Source organism: Meleagris gallopavo, chromosome 5 (genome assembly GCF_905368555.1).
Source record: "Meleagris gallopavo chromosome 5, MGAL_WU_HG_1.1, whole genome shotgun sequence".
Classification (NCBI taxonomy): Eukaryota; Metazoa; Chordata; class Aves; order Galliformes; family Phasianidae; genus Meleagris; species Meleagris gallopavo.
Genome location: NC_139408.1, coordinates 48,854,643 through 48,879,105, shown reverse-complemented (window position 1 = coordinate 48,879,105; position 24,463 = coordinate 48,854,643). Strand labels below are relative to the sequence as shown.

The window sequence follows — 24,463 nt, the reverse complement described above, 5'->3', positions numbered from 1 at the left end:
GCTACACACAACAGAGAAAAGCGTGGTTTTAAACACAAGACTCTAATATAAATTCAATCATGCACAAATGCATTTTGATGAAGCTTTTCTGAGACACTGAAAAATACTTACACTGTTGTTGCATAAATAACTTCTTGCAAATGTGTGCACACAATAGACAATTCTATTTTGGGGGTATTTTTGTTCTATATCATGTCTTCTTCTGATAAGTATTAATTAGAAGAACCTTTACAGTGCATGAATACAAAGTTGCTGACTAACATTTGTTCTACATTTTTAAATAATGGCTTTCAAGAAATGTTATACTGATAATTTTGTAGTTATGATTTGATATTTGTCCATTCAGTTGAAAGCACCTTTTTTATCATCAATAATGTTAGTCTCAATACAAATGTTTCTCTTAACAATTTTATTTTTCATAGTTGTTTTTAGTCTCAAATTCTTTAAAATACTCTTTTAATATTGCTAAGATTGTTTTCCAAATGCAAATGCTAGGTATTTAATTATTCTTTTATTTTAAAATAAATGTTATGTTCTTTACTTTTTATTTTTATTTTTAATTTTTTAAAATTTTCTTTAAAAGAAATATTATGTTATTTTCACAGAGGTCAAGGTGATGGAGGTTGAATAAAAACATGAATTATTGTGAGAATTATTCTGTAACGATTATAGTTTCTTCATTTATTATCCCATTGTGAAGAATTCTGGTAGGAAATTCTTGCATTTTCTAAAATCAATGTCTGCTCGGTCTTTTTGCTTTACTTTTGTGCTTCCAGATCAGTCTTCATTTGAGTTTGAATAGTCTCTATATTCCTTGACTATAAAAAGATCTATGCAAAAGAGAATTAAACACACTTACACCTTACGACAGCTGTGAGTTGTCAGGCATCAAAAAACCCACTGCAGTTTAAAATATCACAATTCTAAAATGAATTCTTATGGTTTGAAAAATAATTTGTTTCTGTACTCATTATTTATTAAATAGAGTTGGTTGAAATTACTGTTTTCCAGAAAAACAGTGTTATATCAGCTCTGTTGTAAGTAATCTGTGCTGATGAATCGAATTCAATAGATGTATTGAATGGAAAAAAAAAAGGAGTTGAAAAAGTTAATATTTTAAGATTCTTTTTGTTATACTTTTTAATATAAATCAGTCTTAGGCTGCAATCAAACGAGAGTCTTAAATTCTTGCAAAATCTCAAATCAGTTTTCAAAAATGTTATGCCTACAATATTTACGCTCTGCAATAAATATCTCTTTCTTCAACAATTTATACCCCTTTCTGTGCAGAACAGCCTATTATTTCTATAGTGTCATATCATTTAATTTTAAGCTGCCTTAATTGTTCTTAACTTCAGATGTACTGTTAGGTTATGTGGTTTCTTCAGTCTGCATTATTTTTCTTTGAGATCTGACATTATCCTGATGTCCTCTATATTGAGGTCTTGTGTTTGACTAAATGATTTTGAGGAAACTGAAAGCTGAGATCAGATGAGCTTTCTTCTCAGGACATAATTCTTGAGAAGAATTGAGAAGAATTGTTTGTGTGGTATGTACTGGCAGAACAGAATGAATTTTGCAATGAATAATTTATTTGATAAATGTAGATTCCCTCTTCAGTATGTAATAAGAACAAAGCAGTCACTTTGAATTATTCATTATTCTGACTTAACCAACTTTTATAATCAGAAAATTAGTCTAAAATTGATTGATGCTGCTAATTTCCCTGGGAATATTGACTTGGTAAGATAAATTTGAAACTGGAGTGGTGATTTTTAACTTATTAGTAAATTTCTGGTACACAGCATACACAGTTTCTGCTACCAAATTGGATAAACTTTTGAGCACCTGGTAGTGTATTTCATCATACAATTTTAAAGTATGCTTCCTATGAACATTAATGTATCAATTTAGAAGTTGAGTTATGTGTATTTGTACCATATGATTGGCTGAATGTCCAAAAAGGGAAAGCACATATAAACAATACCTGAACATAGTCGAGGTGAATTTGTTTAAAAATATGTGTGACAGAAAAGAGAATATCAAGTTTACATTTTTTTTGGCTGAGTGTATAAATTGCCTGGTTTATGGCTTAACCCTATTCCAATTCAAATCTACTCACCTCAGTGTAAGAGGGCTGTGTACCAAGTGTGAGCTGTTTGGGCATGTGGAAAGGTCTGACAAAGCTTTCTGCTCTCTGACTAGATGCAATGCTGGCTGAACCTCTTGACGTTGGCTATTGTCCTCAGTCCCATTGTTTGGTGCTGCATTAGTGGAAAGTTAACTATCTGAGAGTCATTCCATGTGAAGTGTCCCTGAAGCAGGTCCATGCTTCTCCTTGCATGGTCTGTAGCTTAATGCAGTCAGTCAAACAATTTTCTGTCCCCAGAACTAGGCAGCAATTTATTGTAACTGCTAGGATCTGTCTCACATGATAATAAAAACAAATAACATCTTTTGAGCTTATCAGAAGAAGGTATGAAGGTTTAAGGTCATGATGGCATCTGCATGTTCTGCCAGGAGGACAAAAGGAGTGTAAATTCCTGATCCTGGGAATTTGTTTACAGTAATTAGATTGTTGTGAGGGATCTTTGCTCCTGTGGTGTTAGTTTTTGCAAATGAATGCTGTATATAGAAGATAAAAATAAATGATATAAAAATAGGAATTGCTATCTGGAAAAGTTAAAAGTGCAACTCAATCTTCAGTTATTCAGACATAGGTCAAATGGGAAATTCTCCAGAATTTAGTGAACAGAATGGAGTAATGCATGATTGCTAAAATGTTATACTATAAATAATATTAATGAAGAAAAAATTATAGATATGCATCCAAACAATTTTATACTTCACCTTAGTATTAGTAGAAATATTAGGACTGCTTCAAAAAAAAAAAAAAAAAAAAAAAAAAAAAAAAAGTTAAACTGTGAGGTCATTGTAGGTATATTTAGAATGAAACAGACATAATAAAGCCCCCCAAAATTTTGACATTAAGGGTAAAAAAATCAAACTGGTTTTGGTGGCTATATTAAGAATTTCTCCTGAAGACTTCAGACCTCACCGTTAGTATCTTGATGAAAATGTGTTTTCAATCTCCGGCATTCCAAGATTCTAAGTAAATAATTCTGTCCTTGAACTGTATTGCTGGAAATTCTTCCTCTTGAACAGAGAAAATGAAAGTTTTAAAAAAAGATAATATTCATTAATCTTGTGTAGTGTGTTTTCTGGAAGACATACATATTTCTGAGGGGAAAAGCACTACCAAGTTTTAGATATGAGGCCAAATTTTTGTGTACTTGTATATCATATGTGCCCCAACCAAGATGTTATAATAGCTGTGTATCCTTGTAATGTCAACTGAGGCGTTCGGTTACCATGAAGCAGAATATTTACTTTGAGATTGTAAAGCATTAAATGAGTATTTGGGGACTGACTTGAACAGTCTAGTTTTAACAAGACACTTAAAAAAATCAATCACTAGCAGTTTGAAGAAAATGGCTTAAAAAGACTATGGAAATACACCATAACTTTAACATCACATGCTTTAACATCAGTTTAAGGGCTGTATAACTAAAATCTCTTTGTCAGGAAGTTTAATCCTTAGGAGGCAAATGGCTAAAAATAGATGAATATATGGATACTTTAATTACAGTTTATTAGATTTTTTTACTCAATTTGCTTTAGTTCTGTTACTTTGTCATTAGGGGAGGAGAGATGATTGCAGCATTGGCTTATTTTGAACATGAAGTACATTGCTCCAGAAGCTTACCAATTTGGTTGTTTTGCTCTGGGTCCTCTGGTCTAAGCTGGTTTGGGTTGCTTTCTAAACACAGTTAACTCTTGACACTGCCTGTAGCCACACATCACTTTCATACACAAAGAACTCCAGGCTGGTTGGTCATGCCTCTACTCAGAGGCTGAGTGTGTGAGTAAGTTCTGACCAAGGAACTAAGGAAGTGTCTCTTCTCTCTTCTGTTTATTTTGTGACTATGGCACAGTCTTCCTTTTGGCAAGCTTAGTTCTTTAATTTCTGACCAGTGTCCTTTGGTATTAAAGTACTCTGGAACAGATCCTTTTATCGGCAGAAATTGTGAATATACCACAAATACTGATGAACTGTAGAGAAGCAGACTAGCGCTCTGAATTTTTCAAGTGTTCACGTACCAATAGAGAAAAATTAGATAATATTTCATTGTAATTTTGAAAAGCAGTTTTGAATTTAAAGGAAAGAAACTTCTTCTGTCAAAGAACTTAAAGTCTTCCTCAAGCTGTAAGCTTGGTATTTTGGACAGACAACTACTAGGATTATGGAAAGGGGAAATGAAGACAACAAATAAATTTTCTGGGGCTGCTAATGTCTGTAGTTCCTATAGGCTAAAATTGTAGGAAGGAAAAAAAAAATCATAGAATCATAGAATAGCTTAGGTTGAAGGGTACCTTGAAGATCATCTAGTTCCAACTCCACTGCCATAGGCAGGCTTGCTATGACCCCATCAGCCTAGTGTTGAACGTCTCTAGAGATGGGGCATCTACTACCTCTCTGGGCAACCTATTTCAGCACCTCACCACACTATGAGTAAAAAATTTCTTCCTAACATCTAACCTAAATCTACCCTCTTTTAAACCATTCCTCCTCGTCCAAAATCATACTAGGGAAGAAAAAAAGGCTACATAATGAAGTAAGAATTGATGACAGATTTCTGTCCTGTCTTAAGGCCACTAGAACAGACTGTGTTCGGCATTCCTTAGACCTTTGCATTTGACATAAATATATTTTGTGTGTGGCTGTCCACCCCATGTAGTAAGTACTTGGTCATTATGCCTGGAGTTAACAGCAGAATTCAGGGTCACAGGTTAATGGAGAACAGTGTGAGGGTGTGAGTGTCTGTGGAGACTTTCATCAAATATTCCCAATAACCAAGATCACATCGTTAACATTTACTGCCAGATAACACTTGAGTTAATGGAAACAAATGCTTGAAATGAATTTCTTGCTGCCATCTTGTGTCTAAAGGCAAAATGGCAAGGAAATTTCTAGAGTTCCAATTACTGCTTTTTCATTCAATATTGAGATGTTTCTCATATTCATGTTCATAAATCTTTGCCCGTGTTTAGGCAAAGTCCAGTCCTAATACAAAATTTTTTATGGTTTACCCCTGAGAAGCATGGGGAAGTGTAATTGTGTTTGTGCAAAAGATTTTGTGAATTCTCAGTGAGAACTCTGTAGAGTAGCGGGTCAGTTAAGCTGTTAAACATTGCTCTCCCCATGCCTATTCCCAGCAGAATCATTTTTATGAGGTACAAGAAGAAATACTTAATAATCCCTACTTCCATAGTAGACAGAGTGTAGTCTGTGTTTGCAATTTTGGCGATCCTATTAATTTTCTCTGTAAACACAGCCATTGTACGCCTTCATACTATGCTTTAGAAAGACTGCAAAGTGCTGTTGCCCCCTGCATAGAATTTAATTGGAAAAAATTTGTAGCTTGAAGTAGGGTGCTTTTCAGGGTGATCTGACTGAGACAAAGATGATGTAATCTGTTACATGAGGTTTTAGATGAATTTCCCTCACACATTTCTTCTTCATTCTACCTGTTTTTGCTCCTGAGACTTTGCTTTTCTGCTCTCCTCTTCTTACATCCTGCAAATACCAATGAATCTTTAACTCTACCCCTTCTCAGCTAACTAAAACTTTTGTCCAATAAGAGTGGCTGTTTCTCTGAGCTTACACTACAAGGAAGCATTGTAATTTCCATTTACATCCACAAAGCCAGCTGTGTAAGACAAGCAGGAGTTGGATGCCTCCCTAGCACTTTTTGTGGTAGAAGGTGCTTGCAATAGCACTAGCTCTGAGTTGTTACCTACTGTTTACTCTTGACCTTGATTGTGAAGAACCCACCTTGTATGTCCTTTTGCTGCAATGGTTTTATTGAAAGCATCTGAACAGACTGTGACATCCATATTTACAAGGTAACGAATGAAGACAGTGTTAGTAGAATTATACTGAAGAAAGAAATTCAAATCAGCTCACCTAGATAAGTGAGTAAATGGAAAAAGTTTTGCAAAGCACAAGAGAAGGATGATCTTGCACTGAGAACAACCATCCAGTGTGTTTTCTCTTCCATGCTAACATCCACAGTTACACCACCTAGTTCTTTAATAAGTGTTTGATTATCTTTCCAAGTTGTACTGGACCCATTGTGAGATTTTATTTTTTTGGCCATTAATGTATAGCCATATATTTTTTGATCATTTTTGAAGAGCTACACTTACCATGCTCGCTGCAAACCCAAACTTTTTCAGTGTTCTGTGTGAGAAATTGGTATGCATCTCTTCCCTGTCAAACAAGTAAATATCTTGGGGGTTCTTGGCTTGAAAAAATGTTTGGTGATATTCTGTAAAGTCAGTCAATGGAACTCAAAATTTTTGGCTTAATTCACTGATGACTAAGGTTTGTTGACTTTAATGAAATTATGTCTGCATAGATGAGAGTTTGAATTATATAAGTGCAGAAAGCATCTCTTCATTCTGTAGGCTCTGGAAACGTTGTTGGCTTAAACCACTGGAACAAACTACCCATGAGAGAAGTGAATTCTTTCTCTCTTGACTTTTCTAAGTAAGACTAAATGCCTTTATGGAAGATATATTTTATTCAAACAGAAATGATATGGCTCAGTGCAAAAGTACCGGGATGAAACTCTGTGGCCTGTATTAAAAAGTCAGATGTCTTTCTGGACCTCAAAAATCTAGGGGTCTTCAAGGTTTTCTGTCTTTCTTTTTGCAGTTTCCTGTTATTGATTATATTTGCTGTTTCCTAACTAAGATTGCAAACTCTTAGGGAGCCAAAAACCTTTTTGTAAATTTGCCTGTGAAAGAACTGTAGAGCAGCTATAAGTGATTGAGGGCTGCTTTGCTGTTGACAGTAATGCTGAATAGTTATTGACATATTGAAGTACTAAAATGAGAAGTCCTTCTCAAAAGAAAGTGGAAATTTTTCTAACATGCTTAAGATATATTTCATTGTCACTGAAATAGCAAATAGTGTTCATCAGTTATGGATGATCATTAATGTTCAGTGCTAACATGATTTGAGATGACTTTCAGGTTCTAATTCTTAAAGATTATTCTTTGAACTTTTTTGCTGTTTAAGTCTCATGTTGCAGTAACAGGTAATATTTGCTTCTGAATTTATAACTTATCCTTGCAACACTGCACTTTGGATATTCACATATTTTTTGGAGATGAAAGCTCAGCTGCTGGCACAGGAGAAAACAGTCTCCTCAAAGAATTGTCTGGACTTAACATCTATTCTCAAACTGGATCAGTTTAGCATCGGCAAGAGTCCATTTTTAATCAATCTGCTAACAGAAGAGTGATAGAGTGGCTACTTTCCTTGAGTTAAATAACTGAAAGCAGAACTTGGGGTCAGTCTTTGGTGCTTGGGTATCACATCTGTTAATAGAATTGACCACATTTCTACAATGAGTTATTTCAACAAATGTACAGTTGACTGTGAAGCTCTAAATACACTCTGAAATGAAAGGAAGAGAGTCTTGAATTTTCAGCTGACCTTTAGAAAAGAGGTTATATCACGTAGGACAGTGATAATTTAAATGCTCCAGAAATGCACTAGCTGTAACTGCACTTTTTAATGGAAGACTGGAATTGAATGTAGATAGAGATGGCTAGATGCCACATGTACTCTTCACTGATATAATTTCAGAATGATGAGGTAAAAGCTTTGCTGATGTAATGCTCAGAAATGCTCTCTTTCATGAAAAAGAGCAAAAACCCCAAATGTCTGTGCTGAACTATGAGAGCTGTTATTACTAGCTAATGTTAATGTATCTCAGCAAAAGCAGTGTCCTAGAAGGAACTGAAATATTCTAAACAACAGTTTGTTTTTTTTTAAAACCAGTACTTAATAAAAGTGGTTTCCATAGGAACTCAAATCTATGAGACCTGACAAGTTTTTTTTAGTTACATTATGACCAGCATATAATAGCAATAATAAGAGTTCTTGTATAATGCTTATGTATGCCTCATGTATTTTGATTTCCTGATATTGTTTTTCAGAATAAAACATGGGCTGTATCTTTTCATTTCAAACATATCTCTTTATATCTCCCCTTTAAGTTTCTGTGAATTCATTTTTATTACTTATCTTAGGAAATTTTTTTAAATTTTTTAAAAACAGGTATGGGATGAAAAATTTGGGATTTGTTTTTATCATCAAGTAATCTTCTAGCTGTGGATTCCAGCTTGAATCCATGCCATGCAAGTCTTTTGGAGCTGGTAAGAAAATGTCACAACTGCTAATAAGAAATTGGACAGGTGGATGGAATTCTATTCTCCCTCCAGTACATTTTCTAGTCTGTTACTAGTCAGAACCTGGGCTGCTTGACATCATCTCAGGACTGATCCACCTTCAGTACTGCAAGCTACTCTGAAATTCAGCTTCTGAGATTTTCAGGTTCAGTCAAGCCTCTGGCAAGGATAAGTATTCCCATTTTAATCTCCTTCTCCCCTCTCCAGTCCTTATCTGCATAGATTGCTCCATCTAGGTTCTGATTTGTGTTAGTAGCATGTCTACTGATTAATAGTTAGTAGTTGGTGTATTTTTCCTCAGTGATACATTTAAGGAGTGCATGAGGGTAATTTGTATTTCTGCTCTTCCACATAAGTGCAGAAAATACTATACTATTTTTTAGATAATAGAGCTGAATGTGCTAACACAACTTACGAAACAGCTTTTTAACAGAAATGATTCTCAAACATAGTTCCAAAGTCCTTGTCTCTAAATGGTGTAGATTTCCTCCGAGACTTCCTCCAAGAGAGAAATCTTTTGGTTTGTCAGTGTGACAGATCTATTTAATAATAAAAGCCACTGGAAATAAACATCATGTATTTTATTGGCATTTCTACACATTGAACTGTAGGGGGAGGTAAGGTCAGATGTTGAATATACAAGGCAACAATTGACAAAATAATATACAGCATTTGTTTGGTGTCCAGCCAACGATTTGCAGTGCTGTTAAAATAGTAAAGTACATAGCAAATATTTGATGTGCCAAACCACAGAAGATGGTTGATGATGGTTATGGAGTGGAAGAGAATCACTAAGTAATCCCTGTAGTGTATTTACTATACTGTACATTTTGCACATGCTATTTATTATACTGCTAGTAATATGTTTGTAGTTCTTTTTTTCCCATAATATATTATCATGAGCAGAGACCCAGCAGGAGAGCTTTACTTATTGTGAAATAATAGTTACGCTTCTTGTTGTCCCCTTCGTTCTATAAAAACCAAGTTAGCATTTTCAGGAAGGAACGTTGCAGAAGTGTTTTATTACCATATAGAAAACTATTCTGGAAATAAAATTAGATGTAAAAATATATAAGAAAAACAGCTAAGATAATAAACTCAAAAACAAACAAACCCAATGCACCTGTAAAGCAAAAAGAGTTGTGCTAATGAGAAAGCTGATGTTTTGAACTTTTGCTGTCTTGCATTTGATTCCCTATTTTTTCTATTAATTTTACCACTATTATCGTACTTTTTTGTTTTGTTTTTCCTTTTCTCCTCTCAACATGTCTACAGTTCAGTTCTCTGCTCTGATGAAAATGTGGTCTTGCAGCCATGCAACTCACTCACTGTGAGCAATGCAGCTGTACAAAGTCAGCGCTCAGCATCTGCAGTCACCTCTGGAGGTGGGAATGGGACTTTGTTGATTCCCAAGCTACACACTGCATCACTGTGGTGTGAAAACATCTAAGAAAGAGGTTTCCTTGGAGTCTGCCAGTATGTTTTAAAGTCCAGCTCTGTCAGGTATTTAGGACAGAGTTGGCTTGCATTTGTTTTGTGTGTGGGCAAGTGTCTTGAGCAGGGCTAGGAGCTTGCTGTATAATATTGACCCTCTATTTTGAAACTCCATGAGAAATCCTGAATTTTAAATGTTTTTCTCCTGTAATCTAGCCTGGATGATTCCCTAGGTTCTACTCTATTTTCACCTGTACTGCTAGACCTCAGCAGTTGAACTGAATTCAATTGGGGGAGAGCATAATGAGTTTTTAATGTTGCACTTAAAAAAATTAAAACAGGAAAAAAGAAGTCTGTCTGAACATGCCCAGTACAAGTTATTACAGAGATATCTGTGGTTTAAATGTGGACCAGTTTTCAGAACAGAAATAGCCTTCAAGACTGAGACTTCAGTCCTTCAAATACTTGGTGTGATACTTCAGGCTTGTGAATGTCCTGCTTGAGGTGGGACTCTCCTTTGCTTAATGTTAAACATGTGCTTAAGTGTTTGTCAGACTGAAGTCTGCAACTTTCTTCTCAAGACATCTATGATTTACTGTGTGCATTTGCTAGGCAACTTTAAACAATGCACCTTTATTCTGTTTACAGCAGCTATGGATCCATTTCTCTGTTTTTGTGGAAATCCATGTTTGGCATTTTCAAGGATGCCTGAGCCAAGCTCAAACCTCAGTGTTTGGATATGGGGTGATGGTAGACACATGTCTTGTCAGTTCCATGGTTTTGTTATTTTATAAATGTATTTGATTATACACTGGGCTTATATAATGAAAACAAAGCTTTCATTAGTCTGGATTGGGAGGGGCTGTGGTTGAAACGAGGGGAGAGGAATGACAGAAAAGAATCATGGGGAGAGAGGCAGGGCAGGATGCAGGAAGACAAACAACCTGTGATGCTACAGCAAGTGAGGGGAAAAAAAATCTGAATAGAGCATTTGAGAGATGAATGATAAGAGCTGGCTCCTTCCCAGCTCCTTTGCAGAAGTCAAGAAGTGGACTAGTGATCCAAATGTATTCCTGAGTCTGGACTGCAGGTACATTTCTGTCTTTGTGTGAGACTGGCTAATGTCAGCAAGAGGATCTATGAGTCTGGGAACTCCAGGGTTTAACACTGTGAAGGCTCCTTCCCTCTCATAGTTGTATTTTCCCAGGTGGTTAGAAGGAGGGTACCTGATCCCTGCCATAGGTGGTTGCTGGATATTTAGGCACCAAATGAATGGGCACCAGAAGGATCAAGCCCAGTGGAAAATGGTGGTCTTCCCAAAACCGCATTTTAAAAAGAATTAAGATTAATTAGTTTTATTACTGTGTTTTTATAAATTGTATAGCATTCAGCATTATGGGATCTGATCAACTGACAAGAAGGGATGAACAAAGACTATCTGTATCCTCTTTGCTAAGGACATATTTCCCTAAGCAGAAGTTCAAACACTGGGTAATGAAGATGCTTGGATCTCAGGCAGTCTGGGACAGAGAACTTTACCAGTCACATTCATCCTAAATCTTCCTTATAGGATCTCTTCACAGGTTAGGGGAAATAAGGAGCTGAAGCAAAGTGCAGATCATTTATGGGGATGTGGAGAGCATTGCAGAAAAGTGGGCAGGAGTTTTTGTGAGTATGAAAAGGCAAAGAACATAAACTGTAGTGAAAATATCTCTCTCCTGAAGATGAATAGCTAGATTCTCAATTGATGTACATCTCTGTAACTTTGGCATCAGTGAAGCTATGCTGATTTACACCAGCTGAAAAATCTGGAATGGAACAATGCACTTTTTGTTTAATTTTTATGTGCTCTTCAGACCATCCGTCATGTCCAGTTGGAGAGGAATAGCATTTGGTAGATGTTTAGTCTTGACTTTTTTTTTCCTGAAATAGGAAGTGAATTAAATGACAGAATAAGGCAGTTTTATTATTAGTGCTAACTGAAGGGTCTGAAAAAAAAATAAAATTGAAAAAGAATTTGTCAAATAATGTATCTGACATCACAGTAAGATATGGGCAAATACATTAATTCTTATAAAAACTGTTTAATAGAAATTTAGAGAAGTTGTGCTGGATATGACTAGATTTACAGTGTTGGCTGTATAAAACATTCTGGCTAATCCATCTTTTTCATAGTATATTTCACATAGACTCTATCTGGTGTACCTATATCATTTGCTGGTAACAAGTGCTAACATTTAATCAGAAGATCCAAGATACAGGGATTATCATTTCTGTTTTAGCTACTAAAATGGAATTTGGACTACTGTCTGCTTTACCTGCTGAATTTGTTTTGTTGTAGTGGTTGAAATCATGTGCTAGTAGTGTTTTGTAGCCCTTACAAATGTCTCATTCTGAATATACATGGTTGAGTGGTGGCTTGCTCAGAGATGAAAGCGTGCTGAAGGAATAGAAGTGATCTATGGACTGATGTCCATGCTCACCCAGAATCACTTGGACTTGAAGGGTCTTCAAGCAATCATTGAATCTTTTGCTAAAGCAGGTACTCTGTACAGGTAGGCATCCAGACAAGTCTTCATCTCCACATAAGGAGACTCCACGACCTCTGCAGGCAACCTGTTCCAGTGCTCTGTCACCCTTACTGTAAATAAGTTCTTCCACATGTTAGTATGGAAATTCCTGTGTTCAAGTTTCAGGCCATTACTCCTTGTCCATCAGTACTCACCACTGAAAAGAGCCTGGCTTCATACGTTTGCCTTCCATTTCCCTTTAGATATTTACGAACTTTTATTAGACTCCCAAAGAAACAGCTGATTTTAGGTAATTCTAGCTGTGCTAGACAAGGCTTTGTAGCAGGTCATTTCCTTAGTGGTCCAAGGAATTGATTTCAGATTCTGTGAGTTCCCATTTAGGATATGGTCTACTACAGGGCAATACATATATAAAATTATAATTGTTATATCTGGACAATAATTCACAGTCTAACCTGTACTGACTTAAAAAAATAATAATAATAAAAAAAAAAAATTTCAAGGTTCTGTAGTTTGATGTGGGAAAAATATGCCTAAAATATTTTTCTCAAGCAAAGCTGTACAAACTACCCTTCCAGTCAATGGAAAATACCTGTGTGGGAAATGCATTTCCTCTCTCGTAGAAAACTAACAGTTTCTAATTTCTAATTACTGCATTCCAAATCAGAAAGGAAGATAGGTATGTGATATTTTCAACAAGACATGAATTAAAAACAAACAAACAAACAAAAACCCAACAAACAACAAAAACCTTGTGGAAGAAACTCAGTGAACTCAGGACTACCTCCCAGGCAGCGTGGCTAGGACAAATAGCTGGGCAGTCCAGGAAGAAGACCACCTTGCTACTTAGCAAGGCTGGTGGCAAATTAGCTACCAACCAGCCTTGACATCAGGGAAAGCCCAGTCTGTAATAGTTCAGGTTAATCCTGTGTGAACTGCAGTGGGAGAGGAAATGCCACTGGGCACAAACTTAACTCCCTTTTTCTTAGAGGATGGAAAAACAAGATTTACTGGCAAATCACTTTGTGAAGAAAGTGAGTGAGCAATGCTTGATTGTGCCTTTTTACTGACATACAAACAGCATGTGGAACGTGCTTTATCTTGTGCAAGTGTGTAAGCAATTTAAACTTATGCTTTTTACCAAGAGAGGCAGTGAAGTTCAGCAGAATGAGGAGTTTCATCACATCACATAGCGCCCAAGTGAATAAATTTAATGTGGGTTGTGCTGGTATACAGTAGTACACCAACTGTTGCTCATATGGCATTCGAAGTGTCCAACCTGATTCATTGGCTTCCCAAACCACTTAGTGCCAGAGGCCTATATAGCAGTATGCTTCTCTTGGACAGATAGTTCCTAAAAACATAAATCCCTGTGTGTGGTTACTGCAGAACCAGAATCTGACTCATTGCTTCGCAAAGCACTTTTAGTTGCTTTGGAAATATGCTGATATGCACTAAAAACCCAATAGCTTTGCTGCTACAGTAATGATCTACTACCTTAGGATTGTCAAGAAAACTTTGTTCTCTGTTTTTCACATCAAAGTCTCTAGGAACTTCATGTGACAATTCAAACTGGATCCCGTAACTCCAACAACTTTGAATCCATCTTCTCATTGTTCCAACTGATTGGGAGCTCTCAAGGGGTTCTTGCAGCATATAGTTTATAGCAAAGTATTGCACAATTTTCTCTCCATACAGTAGGGGGTAGTAAAATACTCAGAGACAATGTTTGCAAGAAAAAAGAACCAAATAGTAGAGCAATGGAATGGAAAATAAACAAAATGTCTATTTTTAAACCAAACTAAATCCATATAATTTTAAGTGGGCAACCTTTTGAGTCCTAGTAATACAAGTTCCTTAAGTGTTTGATGCTATTTAATGTTTAATGACTTGGCCTATTAAAAAGACCCCAACATATTAATTCTATTAATTGCTGCACTTTCAGGATGAAAGTATCAAGCCTTTTAATTGTGCTCTGAATGTTTAGGATGCAAACAAAAGTGCTCATTGTGAACCTGCCAATTAAAGTAGCTGCCAATAGGGAAAGGAGACGTGCCTGTGGCTTTCTTTGGGTTAGCTGAGGTCATGTCTACAACTAATGCACAGGTTCTTAAGGAACTTTGGCATCTGAAAGCATGAAAATACCAAGTAATACTCAACGCTTTCTATTAAAAATTTTGTAGCTGGTCTGTTCTGAAAGCAATGTTTACAGAACAACATCAAAACTTTTTTTTTCCCTTCTCTTATTTATTAAATAATTTATTCTTTTAAAAATACATGTAATGCTTAAAGAATGCAAAGTTCTGTCTGAAATGTCAATGTTAAAAACCTGAGTACAGTACAGGACTGCAGTCTAGTCCAACAGTCATAAACCATGTAGGAACCAAGGAAAGCTGATGGGAATGGCCATGTGTTTCTAGGTAAGAAATAGTTTAGAATGATACTGTTATCAGACTTTTGAAGTAACAGTTTCATTTCTACTAATTCATTGTCTGCATATTTCTATAGTACAGTTTAACATCACACAAAGTAGTTCAGTAACATCGCACTTCCCTTCTAAACACTGCATAAAACAGACTCTTCATTTTTTATAAAGTTTTTATAGGACTCTGTAACCTCTGGAATTGATTTCTAGTCATGTTCCCACCAGCTGAGCGTGATAAACCTAAATCCCAGTTCATTTATTCCAGTGTATATTGTAAGCAATCTGAATGACTAACAGAGAAAGTACACTGCCGCAGTGAGCTGTGAAGAGCTGAGAATCTGCATCAATGTTCCCTATTGTAGGAGGAAAGCTGTATTTAAACACATCTGTGAAATAAAAGAGATTAATTTTACATTTGTGTAAAGGTTTTAAAAATTTAGATTTAAATGTATATTTCTATCTCACATGATTGAGCTTCAGAGGAAGATTTTAAAGAAGGTGTAGAAGCCCTTTGTTATGTGTATACTGAGTTTGTGCTATATAATTCTTTGTGTTTTATTGGTATCTATTACTAAAGATTCTGCAGAAAATGAAGAAAAAAAAACAACAAAAAATCTTGACACCAAATCTATTTTATTTTCAAGAATATCCAATTATCACTTGCATATCCTTGACAAACATGTCATTTCTCTTAGCAACAATATAGGTGGCTTTAACAAATACTTAATCCTGTGAAAGAAAGTCAAGGAGCTCACTTTTGACATGTAAAGTTGTACTCACATACCTATGGGATGAATTCAGTGATAAATTGCTTTCCCTAGAAAATGGAAGCAGTTCTTACAAGGTCTACTTAATATTCCAATGCCAGTGTTTTGGATGAGTTTTTGTCTTTCCAATTGAATTTAAAACTTTATGTTCTGGTAGTACCGTAAGTCATTGTGTGACTGATGCAACACCCATGCAGAGACAGAAGCTGTTGCAAAGCTAACATAAGTTAAATATGTATTTATCTGAAATTCATCCACTTTTTAAACATAACTTTTGATCTGAGGTAGCTGGAGTAATTGTTAGATGGCAACATGGTAGCCACCCAACCAGAAATTTCCAACATTTTGCTTTCAGTTTTGTCAACTGATAATGTGTAGTGCAATTTTTCTGCTGTTTAAAATGCTATTTAAAATAGATGTTTCTGAGTTGGCAGATGTTAGCAGTGGAGATACAGTTGAAGTAAAAGACTGACCAATATTTTACAGCCACTTTCACAGTTGTTTCTGTCATCACTGTGGAATGTGTAAGACAGAATGATGTAACGACGTAGATGAATGTGGTTCATGTGCTGGAACCACAGATTTTTTGCTATAGATATGTATGTACACTCTTTTTCTATTTAATAAATGAAGGCACAGATGATACATGAAGGTTCTCACATCTATCTCTCATTTCCATCTATGGATTGCCTACTAAGTTCAAACTAACTTCTGAATTTGATATAAAGGATTCTGCTATCTAATACAAACACTTAACAATATCAGTCAAATATCCTGCAGTGACATCACGTTGCCAGTGTCCTCCCTTAAGTTTTCCACAGCATCCTTTTTTCTCCAAGACTGACTTTTAAACAGTGTGTTTCACAGGATAAACCTTACCCTTATTTATGGTTTGTTTAGTGCTGAACACTATTTCAGTGTTTAAAAGATTCATATAAACATAGTCCAACATACTTATAAAAACAGATTTTCTTGACTTAGTGCCTTAATAATGTTCTTTAACTTATATTTAATCTGTTGGAAAAAAGAAAAATTAGTGGCCAATGCAGTTTGCCATTTCTTGAACTTAATTCAGAAAGTTTCAAAGAGTAGGTTTGGATTAGAATTTGCAAATAAGGTTTGAAAATGTCGTCTTAAAGTGAGATACTTGCCTGGCCACTGAGAATGGAAAAGAGAATGTATAAATAGTTTTCTTCTGGAGCTGCTGGGGATAGGTAACCTTGTGGTTAGATTTGGAATTTGAAAAAAAAGACTTGATAAATTCTTTTAGTGTCAAATCCTTGTGATTGGCAGGAATAATAATACTGATATAACTGGGGATGAATATCTTTAATTTTCCTTTAGGAACTGGTGACAGATAAGGTCTGGAAAGGAGAGCTGTAACAAGTTTGATTTTGTTTGATTGTTTTTTAAGGGTTTAAAAGAAGACTGATGAAGTCATAAGCAAATATTTTATTTTCAATATTCCTGGACAGCATTTTTCTATTTAAGGAAGGTTCGGGATAAGGGTAGAGAACTAGAAAAAACGCACCTATAATAGTTTTCTGTGGGGTCTTCTGAGATTGAAGTAGAATGGTACAGGCAGAGGCATATGCTTCATATTAGGTATTCCAGTACAGATTAATCCTCTGTCTACAGTATGTGCTAATTTTACAGCCCGTTTTTCAAAATCAGATTTTCAGAAAGGAAGGTAGAAAGCTTTTTTATTCTTGCATTCCACTAGACTAGCAGAAGTAGGATTAAAGATTCCATAAGCGAGAACAAATACCTTATGTTCAGATTTACTACACAAATTGGTGACTTTGATTTAAAAATTTTTAGGCTTAGGTTTAGGGTGACATTATGGCCTAAAAGAGAGAGGTTTCACCAGCACTGTTTGATTGTTTAGGACCAACAGAGATCAGAAAGATTGGTTGTTAATATGTTGTCTCAATAACATTTTCTTCATTTTCTTTACTGGGTTACATTTCAGTTTCTGGTTAAAAACAACAGAGTTAAGAGAGGCTTGTTGAGCCTAGGTTGTCACCGATTCTGGAATGGTTTCAAGGATAGGAACAAGGTTAGTATAATTAAAGACAAATGCATTCACTCTATTTCTTACAGAGTTTGCTCACCTAATTTGGTAGAGGTGGAGATTTAGAAATGTTAGTGATGATACTGCTGGTGCCTTTAATACATTTTTGCTGCAAGAATTAGTTCAAGACTCACAGGTTAATTATCATGATGCTTGGAGTTTATCTCAAGTTTGGGCAAGGAAAAGGTTGCTATGTATATGTAAACGTATTGAAAAATGTATGCTATGTAAAAATTAATGTAACTTTTGAGCACAGTAAATAAAACTTGAAGAAGTTGGTGTCCTATAGGACTCCACATGATCATTAGAGATAGGAAAAACCTAGCTTATCAGATGCCGTTTATTTCTGTTAGGTTTTGCTCTAGCTATTAACCAATAACCCAACAATGATTGTAACCTTTTGATTGTATAAGGACTCACGAATACAAACTTTTTTGTTTCCAGGACACACATAGATTCCATAAAGCTGATTTTATTATAAGTGCTTACAGAAGAAATTGATAATAATGAACAACAGTATATTGTGTTCACCCAAGGATTCTAGAAAGTTTCAAGAGATGATCTACATTTAGTGTAAAATCCTTAGAAACAATTTAGAATATTCAGAAAACACAGGGTTGAATACTGTACGTTGGTTGAGAATCAACATGGATTCTTTAGAAAAGATAGAAAACTTATGCATAATGAAATTGTAGTTGATATAGTCTATTTGGTTTGTAGGTTACTGAAAGCCTTTAAAAAAGCCAAGAATTCAGAGGATAAAAGAAAAAAACTTCACACATTGTAAGAGAACTATTTTGTCACAGCCTGAACTGGTAATTGAGCACCTGGTGAAGATGAGTGGCTGACCAAGGAAGAACAGATGCAAGCAATTCACCTGTACTTTCCATGTGACTGGAAAGGGTGGACCCTGGGTTGACCCCTCCCTGGGCTCATTTAAGGGCTGGCTTCCAAAAGAAGAAGAAATCCTGGATGTAGGCCACTTCCTGAGGTGGATCATTCTGTAGCTAGATGCCCTTATCATCAGTCAGGTGAGTGAGCTTTTTCTTGTATGAGATTATTGGTATTCCTAAGAATATTTTGCTTGGTATTGCAAAGAATTTATCGGAAGCAATTTCACTGCTTCCAAGGATCGACATATGTAAAGGTTAGTTAAAAGACAAAAACAAAACAAACAATAAAAACAAAAACAGAGGAAGGAGGGGATCTGTCTTGGGGTCTGTACTGACCAGTATTAATAAGGGGATCTAGAATTCAGAATGAGAGAACTTTGAGATATTTGCTGGCAATACAGAAAAAGTTATTCAGAATAGCTATGCGAAGTAGTGATTTCAAGATAGGTAAAAGATGGTATTTTTTGCCTCATATTTTGTTGTTATGCTGTGAAGTTCTTTACTATGAGATGTTGCGTTTGTTAAAATGCTCAGATATAAAAAATCATAGATGAAAAGACAGCATGGTTCAAGGCTTTTAAAGATAGAGACGCCTCTTCTCATTCAGGAACTACTCAGCCACAGATCCCTGGAGGCTATGAAAATATTGTGGGGAATTACTGTCATATATTGCAGTGTTCTCAGGATCTTTCCTGGGAATATGCTTTCGGGCGCTACTAGAAATTGCTCCTGGACTGATTAGATGCTTCACCTCACTGAATATATTAAGGGAAGATCTTTATTAATGCACCTTATGAAAAAGGATCAAATATTCAGCATACATCTGAATATATAGGCATTTGTCATTTCATTTTTCCTAATCCTGCTTTTTGCAATGTAAAAGCTTGCTATTTTTGTCATTTTACTGCATTATTAAAAAAAAGTAGACAGCTCCTCTAGTAAGATTACTCTAGTACTGTGCTTTCTGGATGCCTATCCACATCTCTTTATGAAGTTCATGATTGCTTCCCACAGTATCTGTAAACAGACAAACTGTGTCAAGTGACAAAGATTGGAAATAAATTATTTTTTTTTTTTTACACAACTGTCCTCGTTTTCGAAGTTAAAGGTGAGAGAAACTAAGATACTTAAAAGCATGTATGTATGCATTTTGAGCTCTTTTGCAACGTGAAATTTATGTTGCTAATCAAGGAAGCCTTGCTTCTAATGTGCACAGTTATTAGGTCAAAGGAGCTGCTTTATTTCTGTGACAATAATGAATTGGTTGTAATGTCATACCTTGCACTTCATGCCAGAAACTTCACTAGCTGAAATGAGTAGCAGTTTCTTTAGATGTTTAAATTTATCTTCAGGAAGTTAGGAGGAAAGACTTGATCATTTAAATTGCATGCAGACCTGATAAAAATGCTGTATTGCTCAGGAGCAAATCAGGCTTTGAACAGATTTGTAGATAATCAGGTCATTCTGTATTTATTGGAAATCTTGCTCTTATTGCAAGAATATTTCTCATCAGAATGAATCTAGAGGCAAATGGAAGGGTACTCAATGTACCAGCACCAGAAATATCTATCTATATGTCATAAACAAAACACAGCTGGCCGTTCCTGGGAATCTATCTCCAGTCATATAGCTTTTATGATTCTAACAGTGTACTTCTGTACTTCCCCTTTCATGAAAGTAATAGGCATTCCATTTCATACAGGTAAGAACTTATTCAGTGCATCAGTGTTCTCCTGTCTTCGTTATATCATGGCCAATTTAGCTTGATTCTCTATTTGTGGAAGACAGCTTTATCTATAAGCCAGCAACAGAGGTGCTTATCAGACTTCTTCAAGCAAATAAAAATTATCTTTGCAGTATATTTCTTTTATGATGACAAGACCTTCCGCTTACAACATCTATTGGCTCTTCTAATATCAGAACTGCGCAAGAAGAAATATGTTGGAGATGCAATGATTATTACTTTAGTGAGAACTACTGGTATGGAGTACAGGAGAGTTCAAAACTGATAAAAGTATCTTAATGCTCTTTTTACACGTGAGATTCTGCTTCTTAACTTATATTCTTGACAAAGATCTCTTTTCTTTCTCATACACATTCTGGATACTTGTAGCTCTGTTGCTGTATTTTGCAAAAACAGTAGGAAGTGAAGATAGTATTAGATGTCCTTGGATGCCCTGTGATTTGCAGTAGCAGGAGAGATCTTTTATTTGATACCAAACAATAGTTCAGTATAGAATTTTCTAAACTCAATTTGGCTTCTCTCTATTCCCCAGAACCAACCTGGCATTTCACAATAGAGGAATCAAATGTTGTTTGGCAGCATCTGATGTTGCAGCTCCTTAGAGCCTGATCTCAGAATTTGGCTGTTAAGAGTCTCTCTATTTGTAGTCAGCTGTGTAAAACAACAACAACAACAAAAAAAAAGGGCATCAGCAGAGCTGTGACCCTTATACAGTTCAGCAAACTGCGAAGGCAGAATCGTTATTACTATTTTTAAACCATGAATATGTGTTGGTTTTTCTTACAAACATGAGGTTAATGAAGACCTGCCACCAGAAGTATACAGCATATCACTTCAGAAGGAATTTCATTTTGACCAAAGAACGTGGGCAAAGAACGTTCTATCTTCCAGTGGCACGTTAGCCAGAGGTGCACTAAGAAGCAAAACCATCAATCTCTGAAGGGTACAGACACCCTGTTTAGCAGATTAAACATTATTTAATCATTAACGAACTGCAGAAATTCTTGAAAGTATTCTATGTAATGTGAATGTATTACTAATCTTCTAAACCTTTGAGGCTATTGGAGTAAAACATTTTTTAAACAACTATGTGATCTGGACAGTCTCGCCTGCTTTTAATACACAACATTTATCACTTGAGTCAGTATCATAAGTGGATTGAGTGTTACTTAAGTGATATTTGAACAGCAGATAAGCCTTAAGTGAACTGTGGGTTTCTGCTCACATGGTAGTCATGCCCCACAGATGGTTATGTGGGGAAAGCAGAGAATGGTTCTAACCTGGTCCTATATTCTTGTACCCTTAGAAAAGTAGTTACGTTGCTTCTGCTTTCTGTCCTATGTATAATGTGTAGAGATTACTGTAACTTTTGTAGACCTCACATTGCATCATTGATGTTCAGAATGGAAATTTAGCAAGAGTTGTGCTTCCCTAATTGTGTTTGGCATACCTTCTCTCAGTTGTAAAACATTGCCTGTTGAGACCTGATGGGATTATGATCTCTTTCAAATAAATTCTTGTCGTCTTCTACCAATTATTGACACTTGTTCTATGGGTTTCTTATCAATAACTTATTTTGACCTATATGTTTCCAAACAGCATTTCATTAGCACCTGGTCTTGTTACTGCATTAATAGGGCTGGCAATTAAATGCATCTTGCTCTGCCATTTAGCTTGATTTGAAATGATTGCTGACTTAATAATATAACAGTAAATATGAAAGCTGAGTTTCCAACTCTTTCTGTAATAAATATTCCTGCATCTGCTCACTCATTCTATGGATTGCTTTCCCTTTAGTAGCAGTCTTTACCAACAGTCTCAAGAACAGCAAGAGCTGTTGGTTGTGTGTTTTTTCTGGCCTACCAGTGTTACATGAAGATACATTGTTTTATGCTTACTCTTACTGCTACTGCAGCTAATAGTCTAGCCATTAATTTTTCTGTAGCACATGGATTAAATGGTATTTACAATACATGGCACTTGCATTCTCCATATTGTTCGTTTAGTTTGGAGTTTATGCCCTTGTTCTGTAACAATCCATTATGTTCATTTCACTGCTCACTCTAGTTGCTCCTTCAATGAGTGCCGTGTCTGTGAGGGTATGGCTACTGCATCAAAAAATATACAAATGATCTTGTTTTTATTCCTTTTTCCTTATTGAATATTTTTATGGTCAGCTCCAACAGCAGTGTCCTGGTGATCTTTCCCCTCACAGATTTTATAACAATGATTTTTGTCATCTTCCATTATAAATTCCATATGGTGGCTCAATTATTGCTTTCACAATTTTACTGCCTGCACAAGGTTTTTATCTGGAAATCCACCACCATTCCTGGTAACTGGCATCACTCCATGCTGATGATTTCCTTTGTTTCTTGCCTATGTTTTGTCTCTTTATAAATCGTATTCTCTCTGTTATTGTGGGTCTCACAAGATTACCTCTGCTGTCATCTTCCATATGCTTAGTAGAAACATAAGAAAACACCACATTTCTTAAGTAGAATAGCTCTAGGTTGAGAAAACTAGACCAGAAATTCAACCCTGTGGCATGCCAGTGTCCCTAGATGACAAAAGCTATATTTAAGGCCCTTTAGTGCTATTAACTTGCTGTTGCTCTGGACTACCCCTGCAAGTGCAACTTTCTTAGCTGTGAGAGCACTGCCAAGGTGGCTCTCCACAAACAACAACAACAAAAAACCCCAACAACTTCAGTAGTTGAAGAACACTTCTGAAGATCTATCTGCTCTAGCAAGGTACCCTACAAATGTATAAACTGCACTGGGCCCCCCTGATTAGTGGAACTTTTTCACAAAGCTCATAGAGGGTTATGAATATGGGAGTGAACCTCACTCAGTGATGGAGGTGGAGTCTTTCAATTGGTCAGTCAAGGCTTAATTGTGGAGTAAAGTCAACACCAAGTCAGGGAAGCACTTTCCATGGGAAGATGCTGGCCTGAATCTGCCTTTAGACTGCTGCTCTGACAGCAATGTGGTGCTCAGTAGGTGAAGGGAAATGCTATTATATTCTGCACTGGAAGTGATGGTACACAGGTGTAAGACTTGCACTATTTTGTGGAGTTCTCACTCTTCATCCTGGGTGATTAGTGAATATCTGAGGGGACTGATTTTGCAAACAGATGATGAAATATAATCACTGTTGCAATTTTGTCTATGTACAAAGAATATCTTTGAAATTGCATTTCCCTGAATGATGCAAGAAGTAAACATGAGAAGTTCACTGCTTTAGAACTCTGCTTGGACAAGGAACTACTTCTGTCTTCTCTGCTCAATTTCTTTCTTAAAATCCTCCTACATGCTGTCTGGTTGTCTCTTGGTCTTTCCTGCAACCTGACCTATGGGTCCCTGTGGTTTTGCCCATCCTCCACTCAGCAGTGATAATTGCCCTGAGTTTGCACTTAATCCCCAAAGAAAATTGCAGTGGTTCATTGTCTTACTAGGCCTCTGCTTTGGGTTTTGACTTATAATATTCCATCTGTTCCACAGAAGTGTTGTAATCAGTTTTACATTTAGCCTACTACTTTATAAAATGGGATCTTAAATTCAACGCTAATATGAGATTGCTTTGCCATTCCTATTTGTAGATGGTAGCTTTTGCTGCACGTTATCAAGCTGATCTTCTTTTCCCCATATAAAGTTTTGATTGTTTCATGTGCTAACTCAGTTTTCGGAGAAGAATTAACTATTAAGGTCGCACAAAGAAGGTATTTAGTTTTCCTAGGTTTCTGGGTGGGATGCTTAAGCTATTGCATTTATTAGTTTTAAGACCCCTCTGACATTTAAGCCTGATTATTTTTCCTGTTAGCAACACCTGGCAAGAGTTAAATTGCAAAAATATTGAAGTACTATTTTAGCTAAAGCCTATGCGTAAGGTGTTTGTGTGCCAAGTTTTATCTGGAGTAAATTTTAACAGGCAAATACTAAATCAAGGCCAAGGGGTAGAGGGAGAATTCTGAAGGGGAGTAAAATAGAAAGACAAACCCTTAATGATAATGCGAATGGATACAGAGAAGTTTATGGTATTAACAAAGATAATTGCCAGAGTTGTAAAATCCAGATTTTTTTCAGCCTGTCAGACTCCTGGGAGCTGCTAGAGATTAAGAAAATTAAATGTAATGGTTCATATATGATTCAGAATTGTTTACTCTTTTGAGAATGGAGAAAAGAAACATGACCTACTTTCTATATAGTTTAGTGGGGAATTCCCCCAACTCCCAGAGTTAGCTTGCTTCTTCCTTTTCTAAGCAGGTGCT

General features: G+C 36.0%; 1 protein-coding gene across 1 annotated transcript in view; it reads left to right on the top strand.

Annotated features, from left to right (window-relative positions):
- LOC104911240 (uncharacterized) overlaps nt 1–21,727 on the top strand; it is a 151,026-nt gene extending 129,299 nt beyond the window's left edge. Inside the window, exons 10-11 of the mRNA XM_085225644.1 lie at nt 18,277–18,587; nt 20,152–21,727. The gene's annotated coding sequence lies outside the window, so the exon portion shown is untranslated. The remainder of the gene's footprint in view (nt 1–18,276; nt 18,588–20,151) is intronic.
- Nucleotides 21,728–24,463: the final 2,736 nt, after the last annotated feature.